Raw genomic sequence first — 12,593 nt, forward strand, 5'->3', positions numbered from 1 at the left:
CTTTTAACTCTTCTAAATTTAGCTGCTTTATCACTTTCTGTCTCAGAAGAAGAAACAATCGGGGAAAAATGAGCTACCGATTTCTACTCTGACTGACCTTCTTTTATACTAGCACCGATACCGCCAAGACTCATTATCCCTTCTATAACTTCTTTCACCATTTTAGAAGCATATTTCATGAATTTGACTCTTTTCTTTCTTTCCTTCATCATGGCTACATCACTTTCAATTGTTTCAGCACTACCAAATATTTTCTCTAATGGTTCCGGTAGAGCATCTAGGAGTATTTTTTCATATGATTCCAGGATATGAGAGTCCACCTCATATCCCATTTTAGTAATCCATAGTGTTCTGGGTCTAACTTCTTCCATCCATATTTCATCTCTCTTTACTACAAAGCATATTTGTTTATCATATTTGTCTACAATGCTTTGGGAAATCCTCTCTCTTTGTTTCATTTTGGTTTGGAAATTCTTGAAGTAATCTTTGACCAACTCATCACTATTAGCTCCCATACTAGTGATTGCCTCCTTTATCTATTTTCCAATAGAAATATCAGGCAAAATCCTTATTACCTATGTCAGGGATCTCCTTAGAAAAGTAAAGCATTAAACATACCAACAAATTTCTAAATTTGAATGTTCCTTTCTTGTCACCTTTTATCTTATCCAAATTTTTTAGCAATTCATCCTTCAACCATTCACAAATATCAATCTTTGCATTGTTTACAATAATCTCATGTGCACTGTGAACGCATGAACTTGACATAGAATTCAATCTATTTGTGTGACTAACTTTATGTAAAATTATCATGCTAGCAAATTTAGTATTTTTATCCCTTATGTCATTAACCCTAAGTGAATGGTTGTCATATGTAGCTCTGGTTAAGCTCATAATTTCCTTGTTAGGGATTTTCTTCTTCTTGTCAGGTATAGAACTGGTGGAGGGTAAACTAGTAACAGCTTTGACGGCTTCCTTGGTAATCTTGAATACCGAGTCCAACCACATAAATTCTCCATGAACTCTGCTAAGGACATAACGGATGACTTCATCGGAGAATTCTGGCATATGGAGGTGTTGGCAATATAGCATTATAATAGACAATGAAGGCTTGTTGACATTTTAATAAGGATATTGAGAAGGTTGTTGATGATTATGGATATAGCTAATTAAGGATGTTTACTGTCTTGATATTATTATTTTGTCATTGATGTCAAGAAATTGATTTTCTAATTTAGTATGATATTGCCATATCTTGAGAAGTATGATTTAAAGAGTATAAAGATGTCGGTAAAAGAAACAGGAAAGATTATGATGAATAAGAGGATGAATAAGGTATTCAATGGGCAACTATTACCAAGTCAGACAATGATGAGATCATGATGTTCAGATTGTTTTAACATCATACATATGTTGTAAATTGCAAGGTTAATACTATACTATGTTACCAAGCAAAGAACCTAGTTGGTAAACCCTAAGGAACCTAGTCGATAAACCCTAAGGTTATCGCTATCGGTTAATGAAGGCGGAATGTCTATCATGTGAATTTTAGTATTTACCAAGTTGTAACTGAGCCATAACAGAATGCATTAAATGGTTACAAGCATTAATTAATGAAGGAAGCTGATGAGTTAGAACTGATTAAATGATTGGTATGTCGTAAATATAGTTTGTTAATGAATTTCTGGCAAAGGAAAGTTGGCATGAAGATCTACAACACACATTGAACCGCAATACCCTAGCACAAGTTCCAAGAAATATATGCAAGTTCCTAGGCGAGGTAAAATATTTTCAGATCGAAAGATGCATTGAACCTGGATAAGATTGAAGATCTGATGGCTATGATTGATCATGGGAAATTTGATCAAGGAGATTAAGCGGTTAGCTGATTATTTATAAATAGGGAACTGTTGATAAACAATGAATGCGGGCAAGTGTATGAACAAGGATGCTACATAGTGATTACCAAGCACAAAAGCTTGAAGACATGTTTGAATAACAAAGTATAGAAGCCCAATAGATGGACAAGATTAGTTCTATGTCTAGATTGTATTGAACAAATAAGAATCTTCTTTAGTATTTTAGATGTGAAGTTGCAGATAGATTTTTATTAATGTTATTTTGTGAAAGTGAAAGAAAATCTCTTAATTGAGTGGACTTAACAGTCTTATTTGTAAAACCCTCTAGCAAGGTGACATTCTGATTCAGTGTTTGAAATCCTTTAACAAGGTCACTTCTAATAAGGTGAAGATCCTAACAGATCTGAGGGAAATCCCTTAACCGAGTCACATCTAGCAATGTGTTTGTAATCTTTAATAGGATTTGCTTTTAACCGAGCATACTCTAGATGAGTATATTTCTTAGTGGGTCCGAAATCCTACGGTGGTTTTTCCCTATTTGGGTTTCCATGTTAAATCTAGTGTTATGAGGTTTATGATGTTTATAAGCTTTTGAGTTTGCATGTTTAACAGTTCTGGTTATATTATTAAAGTATATGTTACCAAGGTTGAATCTGATGTTTTTATGGAAGATTAAGTTTGTATGATTTACCTCCCCCTCTCATCTTATTGGCTATTGGATCTATACTTACATTAAGTATCAAAACTATCAACTGGTATTAGAGCCTTGGACTCTAGAAGAAAAGTTTAAAGGCACTTGAGTTAAAGATCCAAAGATGTATAAGAGGGATGCACCGAAGCTGAACAAGTCAAGTTTCTCTACATGGCAGAAAAGGATGAAGCTGCATCTATGAGGAATTGGAGAATATGTTGTATACTATCGGGAGAATGATTTTGTTACACTGAGCACCTATCCATTGACTATGAAAGAGATAAAGGCAAAGCAAGAACATATCCAAGCAATGATTGAAATAACATCTGCATTGACCGATTCAGAGTTTAATGACCTAGAAGGCTGCAATGATGCAAAGGTAATGTGGGATAAGCTCATATCAGTATATGGAGGAGATGAACATGTTCAAAGAGAAAAAGTAGATAGTCTAAGAGGACAACTTGAATCCATGAGGATGAATGAAGGTGAGAACATAACTCAGTACAGTACAAGACTAAAGGAGATTGTCAATCAAATTAAAGGAGCAGGTGGAACTATTGAAGAAAAGGATATAACATGTAAGTTGTTAAGAACTCTTCTACCAGCTTATGCAATCCAAGTCTCTGCAATCAATGAATTGAGGTCTATACCTAATATGCCAGTTTCTTTAGATGCTACTATTGGTAAACTACATGCATTTGAGTTAAGTAACTTTGATAACAGTGGATCTTCGGTAAATAAAGTTGAATTTGCATTTAGTTCTTTTCATCTTGATGAATCTAATTATTTCAATGAAAGAAAGTATAAGTACTCTAAAGGAGATCACAGTGGAGCAAGCGAAAGATTTCTTAAGAACATGGAAGAAGTACACAAACTGTATGAGGAAATCAGAAAGCAAGAAGAGTTTGAAGCACTATTAGCCAAAAGGTTACTGAGAGGCAAAGGTAAGTATAAAGGAAAACTACCTTTGAAATGTTTCAATTGTGATAAAATAAGACATATGGCTTCTAACTGTCCTAACAAAGATTCTACTGAAAAGAAAGATTACTGAGATGACAGACAAAAAGATAATCATTACAGAGGACACTGAGACTTCAGAAGAAGAGATAGAAAGACATGTTTAATAGCTAATGAGAAATCTAACGATGATAAATTAGATGAAACCGATACAAAGGAAGTAGTTTATGTGGCTATCAAAGATTGATCAGATGAAGAAAGGTGTGAAGAAAAAGCCCTAATATCTCACATAAACACTAATGATTCTTGGATCATGGATAGTGGATGCTCACATCATATGACAGGAGATAAACACAAGTTTGTTATATTAGAAGATTATGATGGAGGCTATGTTAGATTTGGTAATGATGCACCATGTCCGGTGAAAGGTAAAGGATCTATAACACTTCTTGACAATGCAAGATGAAATGATGTTTATTGGGTTGAAGGTTTGAAATACAATTTGTTGAGTGTAGCACAACTAAACAACACAGGTTTCCGAATAGAATTTCAGAAAGGAATTGTCAAAGTTCATGACAAGAATGGAAAGTTAGCTGCTACCGGGACACAAACAAAAGGTAACACATTTCACCTTGACTCAACTCATAACAAGTGTTTGTATGCAAAGATAGATGATACCTGGTTATGGCATAAAAGGTTTTGTCATGTAAATTTTGATAATCTGATCAAAATAAGTAAGAAGCACAGAGTAAGAGGTCTATCGAGTCTTGAAAAACCTGAGAATGCTATGTACCGAGGATGCCAGATGGGTAAGATGACAAGATCAAGATTTACAAGTAAATATTACACTTCTAAGGGAATTTTAGATCTTGTGCACACTGATCTTTGTGGTCCTATGAAAGTTCAAAGTATTTATGGTGATAAATATTTCATATTATTTGTGGACGACTATTCAAGGATGATGTCAGTAATTTTTTTAAAAGAAAAATCAAAAGCTTTTCAAATGTTTAAATGGTACAAGGCAAGAGTTGAAAATGAAACAGGAAGACAACTGAAATGTCTTAGATCAAATAGAGGAGGAGAGTTCACATCTGATGAATTCAACTTATTCTGCAATGATCATGGTATTAAAAGACAAGTCTCTGCACCGAGAACTCCACAGGAGAATGGAATAGCTGAGAGAAGAAACATATCTATTGTGGATTGTGCTAGAACACTGATGATTGAAAAGAGAGTGCCACAAACATTTTGGAGAGAAGCAATAAGCACAACAATTTACACCCTAAACCAAGTACAATTGAAGAAAGGTACTTTGAAGACACCATATGAAATCTGGTATGATAAGAAACCTAATGTAAGTTATTTTAAAATCTTTGGAAGTAGATGCTATGTTCACAAAGATGATAGAAATGGCAAGTTTGATCAGAAAAGTGAAGAAGGAACATTTCTAAGTTATTCTTCTAGAAGAAAAGCATTTAAAAGCCTGATCAAATCATCTAACAAAATAGTAGAAAGTGCAAATGTGAAAATTGATGAATTTGCAGAAAGAAATGATGAAGGAAATTCCAAGGAACTAGAAGACTATGATGAATTTGTCTATGTTCAACTAACAAGTCTTACCGAGAAGACTGTTGAAGAAAATGAAGAGAATATCCAGTTACCGAGTGATGAAGAAGATCATATAAAGCCTACCGAGCCTGTATTAGCCAAGTATGTCAGAAGACATTATGCACCAAGTCAGATTATAGGAGATAAAAATGATCCAGTGATGACAAGGAACAAACTGAGACAGAACACATGTCTGATATCTAAACTTGAACCGAGAATAGCGAAAGAGGCATTTAATAGTGAAGAGTGGATAAATGCTATGACAGAAGAGATTGATCAAATCAAGAAGAATGACACATGGACACTAATCCCAAGAATAAAGGACAAAAAAGTAATCAGTACAAAGTGGATTTTCAGAAACAAGCTAAATGAAAAAGAAGAGGTCATTCGAAACAAAGCAAGACTAGTTTGCAAAGGTTATGCTCAAGAAGAAGGAATTGATTATGGTGAAACTTTTGCACTTGTTTCTAGACTTGAAGGAGTAAGAACATTGTTGGCATATGCTGCTTTCAAAAACTTCAAGGTATATCAAATGGATGTCAAATCTGCATTTCTGAATGGAATATTAGAAGAAGAAGTTTTTATTGAACAACCTGGAGGATTTGTTGAAGACAATAATAAAGATCAGGTATGTAAATTGAATAAAGGTTTATATGGTTTGAAACAAGCACCTAGAGAATGGTATGAAAGATTGCACTCTTATTTGATTAAGATTGGTTTTATATGGACAAGTGAGAACAACAATATGTACATGAAGAATGATGAAAATGGAATACTGATCTCAGCCATATTTGTTGATGATATTATATTTGTGGAAATGACTCTTTATGCAAGAACTTTGGAAATGAAATGAGAAAATAATTTGAGATGTCATTAATCGGTGAGATAAATTATTTTATAGGTTTACAGATACTGCAAATGAAAAATGAGATTTTCATTACTCAATCCAAGTACATAAAGGAAATCTTGAAGAAATTTGGAATGGAGGATTCAAAACTAGTAAGTACTCCTATGACTACCAACTGTAAATTATCAAATAATGATGAATCTGCATCTGTTGATGAGACACTTTACCGATCCATGATTGGAAAACTACAATATGTTGTTCACAACAGACTAGACATAGCACATGCAGTAGGTATAGTTGCAAGATTCTCTGCAGATCCTAAAGAAACACACATGACAACAATCAAAAGATTTTTTAGATACTTGAAAGGCACTGAAGATTATGGCTTAGTATATCAGAAAGGAAATGATTTTGATTTAAAAGTTTATACTGATGCTGATTGGGCAGGCAACATTGATGACAGAAATAGCAAAAGTGGAGGAGCTTTCTTTTTAGGAGAAAGACTAGTGAGTTGGCTTAGCAAGAAACAAGGATGTGTTTCACAGTCAACAACAGAAGCTGAATATGTTGTTGCAGCATTGAATTGTACCAACATTGCATGGATCAAACAACTGTTGGAAGGTATAAATGAGAAAGTTACCGAGCAAGTAACTATATTTTGTGACAATACTAGTGCCATTAATATTTCAAAGAATCCTGTTATGCACTCTAAGACAAAGCACATCTCTATCAAATATCATTATCTTAGAGAAGAAGCTCAAGAGAAGAAAGTGGTGTTGGAGTATGTTAGCACAAAGGAACAAATAGCAGATATCTTCACCAAGCCACTACCAAGGGACACTTTTGAATATCTCAAAAGTAAGTTAGGGGTCCTACCCCTATCTTCTACTCACTAACCAAGTTCGGTGAAAGCATCAATCCGATGACTCTATCGAATATCTTTTAGGAGTTGATGTTGCATTACACACTTTAGGATGTTTTCTAAAGGTGTATAGGAAATATTATAGGAAACGATATAGGGAACATGAATTGAAGACAAAATGCTCTGACCGAGACTGAATTGACACATTACAATAGAAAATCACTTCATACAGGAAGAAATTATGTTTTAGTTCTTTACTTTTTGGCATTGTTGTCAAAGGGGGAGAAAACTAAGAAAGGGGAGAAGACTGAGATTGGAAAGAAAACTGAAGAAAATAGGAGAAGTCTAATGTATGGGGCAGAAAATCTGTTGACAGTAGGAGAAGCATTTCAGCATTTCAGAATCACAGCAATCCGAATCTTTTAAGGTCAAATCAATTGGTTTTGCCATCAATGCCAAAGGGGGAGATTGTTGGCAATATAGCATTATAATAGACAATGAAGGATTGTTGACATTTTAATAAGGATATTGAGAAGGTTGTTGATGATTATGGATATAACTGATTAAGGATGTTTACTATCTTGATATTATTATTTTGTCATTGATGTCAAGAAATTGATTTTCTAATTCAGTATGATGTTGCCATATCTTGAGAAGTATGATTTAAAGAGTATAAAGATGTCGGTAAAAGACACAGGAAAGATTATGATGAATAAGTGGATGAATAAGGTATTCAATGGGCAACTATTATTGAGTCAGACAATGATGAGATCATGATGTTCAGATTGTTTTAACATCATACATATGTTGTAAATTGCAAGGTTAATACTATACTATGTTACCAAGCAAAGAACCTAGTCAGTAAACCCTAAGGAACCTAGTCGGTAAACCCTAAGGTTATCGCTATCAGTTAATGAAGGCGGAATGTCTACCGAGTGAATTTTAGTATTTACCGAGTGGTAACCAAGTTGTAACCGAGCTATAAAAGAATGCATTAAATGGTTACATGCATTATTTAATGAAGGAAGCTGATGAGGTGGAACTGATTAAATGATTGGTATGCCGTAAATATAGTTTGTTAATGAATCTATGGAAAAGGAAATTCGGCATGAAGATCTATAGCGTAGATTGAACCACAATACCCTAGCACAAGTTCCAAGAAATATATGCAAGTTCCTAGGCGAGGTAAAACATTTTCAGATCGAAAGATGCATTGAACCTGGACAAGATTGAAGATCTGATGGCTATGATTGATCATGGGAAATGTGATCAGGGAGATTAAGCGGTTAGCTAATTAAAAATAAATAGGGAACTATTGATAAACAATGTATGTGGGAAAGTGTATGCATAGGGATGCTACATAGTGATTACTGAGCACAGAAGCTTGAAGACCTATTTGAATAACATAGTATAGAAGCCCAATAGATGGACAAGATTAGTTCTATGTCTAGATTGTATTGAACAAATAAGAATTTGCTTTAGCATTTTAGATGTGAAGTTGTAGATAGATTTTTATTACTATTATTTTGTGAAAGTGACAGAAAATCTCTTAACCGAGTGGACTTAACAGTCTTATTTGTAAAACCCTCTAGCAAGGTGACATTCTGATTGAGTGTTTGAAATCCTTTAACAAGGTCACTTCTGACAAGGTGAAGATCCTAACAGATCTAAGGGAAATCCCTTAACCGAGTCACATCTAGCAATGTGTTTGTAATCTTTAATAGGATTTTCTTTTAACCGAGCATACTCTAGAAGAGTATATTTCTTAGTGGGTCCAAAATCCCATAGTGGTTTTTCCCTATTTAGGTTTCCACGTTAAATCTAGTGTTATGAGGTTTATCATGTTTATATGCTTTTGAGTTTGCATGTTTAACAATTTTGGTTATATTACTAAAGTATATATTACCGAGGTTGAATCTGATGTTTTTATGGAAGATTAAGTTTGTATGATTCATCCCCCCCTCTCATCTTGTTGGCTATTGGATCTGTACTTACATTAAGTATCAGAACTATTAGGAGGATGTCTATGAAACCTAAATCCTCAACTACCTTATGTTTCGATGTCACTATCCCATCCTTGCACTAGTACATTTGGGGCTGATATCCAATAGCTCATTGTCGGAAGTCCGATGATAGCACATCGGACTTCCAAAAAATGTAATCGTCAAAAACTCGTCGTCGGTCTTCCCAACGATGCCATTTTGTGTTGGCAGTCCAACAATGTTATAAAATCTTCTGACGTCTGCTATGTTTGCTCCTCCGACCAAAAATGTCATCGGATTACGATCAGAATTCCGATGCTCCCCCACTACCATGAATCGACGACTGTCCGACAAGGAAGGGACGTCTGACATACAATATCCTTGTTGGATGTTTCTTTGGTTGTCGTTAGAAATTATGACGATATCAGATGTTGTGGGTAAGATGGCCTGGTCGTCGATACATGAAAGCATTGAACGAGTTCTACTTATAAAAATTGCATAAAATATTTTTAATTTATTTCATTCAGTGTTATTTGCAAAAAAAGATTATCAATGATGTTTCCTTTCTCCAAGAATTGTCTAGGATCTTTCTGTCATATAATATGTAACATCCAATGACTAAATATTTTCTTTACAAATGCTTATTTTATTGAATTATCATCTGAGCGTGAATTATAATTTATATTTGTGTAGAAGCTACAAGCTGAAGACTCATGTCATGCAAGTAAATTTCATAAAATAAAGGAAGCAGAAATTATCTTGAATGACATGGAAACAAGCTCATCAGCTTCCTAGAAGAGAGCAATTGGAGAAAACCAGAGGAAGGTGTTAAAGTGTGATAAATACATAGAGACTATGCAATACAAACAAACAATGTCTAGAGTGTGTGATGTGACGTCTCTAATTTATGTCCAGAGGGACTAACTAGTTTTGGAGTTCCTAGGAAACCTATTGGGCCACATATGGAGGAAATCAATGTGTTCATGCAAGGGCCACCTTTTTCTATTATGAGAATGATTCTTTTGCACTGAAGGATATTTGGAAGGCAAAATCCAAAAATTTGTATAGTGTGGAACCAGAGTTGGTGGACTTGAAGTACTTTTTAGCTTCTAGAAGACCAAGATGTTATGTACACAATCTCCCAATAGAAGGGAGATTTCAAGCATTACCTCTCCCCCCCATGACTATTCAGGAAGCACTTCCTTAGACAAAGGACTATTGGCCTCCATGGGATCAAAGAAAAAAATTGAAGCATAGACTCTAAACGATGTGGTGGTGTCCTTTGTGAAGAACTCTACACTATAATTGAAAATTCATGAGGGAAACTGTAAGATAGTGAACAAAAATACATTCTTGAAAAGTGCGAAGAATGAAACTTGGTTTGGGTGGGGCCAAGTAAAGTGGCTCCTCTAGAGGTTGACGAGATAGAAATTATATTAGGATTTGAAAAAGATCACACTCGTGGAACTTCGTGAGTGACTAATCGATTGCACTGTTTGGGTAATGCAGTCCAAATAGATACAGTTGCATACCATTTATCTATCTTCCCCTTACGGATAGGACTAATCTTCCTCCTAAGGAATATCCTCAACCTATTCCTATGGATGTGATTATGCCTTCTCCTAAGAAGAACAACAATATTCCTACTAAGGTTAGATGTGTACCTCCTCCTCATGATGGACCTGGTCTCCTTCCTACACCTAATATTCCTCCTTTATATGGTGTAGTTCCACATCCTTCCTCTTATAGAGAGATGACGCCTACTTCTCCTCTTATCCAACCTAAAAGACCTAAACCTAAACCTTCAACTATCAAAGAGTAAAACATTCCTACTTTAACAAATGTTCTGCCTCCTTCTCAGCCTTCCACTAAGACTTGACGAAATTGTTGTGCGTGAGAATGTTGACGGAGACATCGTGCTTGAGCTCATGAAGTAGTCCCTCAAACTATTCAATCTCCTAAAACTCCAATAGTTGACATTATTCCCTTTTCTCCTAAGCAAGATGTTGAACCTAAATCTCCAAAGCATAAGTTGAAAAAAATATGTGATGGTTTTACTTCTATTCATGTGCGAGCTCCTCTTTCTATAAGTCTTGATGAGGAAATAAGTAATGATGTTATTCATGATGGAAATCTAACTCCTAATGCTTCTGATTATGATTATGTTGGTGTTGACATGCATTTATCAATTGAATTCTCAAAATCCCTAATCCTAGCTCCTAGAGCTGAACAAAGTGACTTACCACATGAGCATAGTCCTTTTTTGGATCTTGGAATAGCTCCATCTACTGTGCTCGATGTCACTCCTTTGGTATGTTTCCCATCTTCCCAAAATAGTGATAAGCTAGATTGGGAGGTGGATGTCATGCTAGATTAGTAACATTAGAACTGTAGATCTCTTCTCCCTCTTCTTTCTTGCCCTTTTGTGACCATTCTTCTATGTGTATCCCTATTCTTCTATTGTTCCCTTAATGTCTATTTGAGGATGATGCAAAGCATTGAGATGTCTTTTTGTCTCTTTCATGTTGACTCAAAGGACTCTTGTCTTTCCTTTTCTTTCAAGGGAGTTTCCTTTCTTTGGGGAATGATGATTATTATATGCATATACATATATCATATACATAAGTTATCATATAACATACTGACCCCAAGGAAGGTGAGACTACTTCGTGTTTTGTGTTCATTATCCTTGGGTTTATTCCTCTATTGGGGGCTAAGTCCTTGCGATAGCATGCTCCATCTCTTCTCTCTCACTTGGGTGTATCCTACCTTAAAGCAATCACTCTCGATAAGGCATGTGTGATCGCTTTAATATGGGGGGCATAAAATTTACTCATATTTTTCTTCTTGATACTTAGAGTTACTTAGTGAGCTTTGTTTCACTTTATAATCTTTGGTATCCTTGCTTTCATGACTCATAGTGAGGGGAACCTTGCTACTTGCAATCATGGTTTTCCCCTTATCGATCTTCCCTTTTACTTTGTCAATCAAAGTCGTGAGATTCTAAGTTCACTGGGGGATTGGTGCATCTTTCCTTCTTGATGTGGTAGAAGTCTTTCAATCTTGTTTCCTTGTACTTTACTGGCAATATTGGTGTATGCTCATACTCTTGCTAATGTGGAGGCAAAATGTAGTGTCATAAAATTGAGACCCTTGTAATTTTTGACAACATTAGGTTCCTCACACATGCGAATCTAATCCTTAAGCTTGATCAGAGATTGAAGACTTGCTTAGCACTTGAAAAAATGCATCTTCCTTGCCCTCTGCACTGTCCGAACTGTATTCTGTCCTAGAAAAAAGGGTAGTTTAAGGGCGTGGCACCCCTATCCCTGCTCTATTTTGGGCAAGAACCTTCAAATTGTAATTGGTGGTTGTTCATTGCGTTGTAAAACTCTCCCAATGTCAAATTGTGAGGGAAAATCAGATTAGTAACCCTAATTGACAAGTATATAAGTTGCATTCACTTCCCATTTGGCATAACAGTAAGTTTCATAAGCGAGAAGTTCAGGAGATCAACCATTCGAGAGAAATCAAGCATTCAAGCATTGAGCATCTCAAGTCTCCTTTCAAGGCTAGGTGTTGCATTGAAATCAAGGATTCAACCATTGAAGAGGAGATCTATTTCAACATTAAACTTCATACAAGAAATTCTATCAACATTTCTATCACAACCTCCCTTGAGCTGATTTACATTTCAATTTTTCGTTTACATTTACTGCAAGTACTTTCTTTCATCATTTGGTTAATTCAAAAACTGGGGTTTGACCTGAAGGCGAACCCCCAATCC

The sequence above is a fragment of the Cryptomeria japonica genome, chromosome 5 (assembly GCF_030272615.1).
Source record: "Cryptomeria japonica chromosome 5, Sugi_1.0, whole genome shotgun sequence".
Lineage (NCBI taxonomy): Eukaryota > Viridiplantae > Streptophyta > Pinopsida > Cupressales > Cupressaceae > Cryptomeria > Cryptomeria japonica.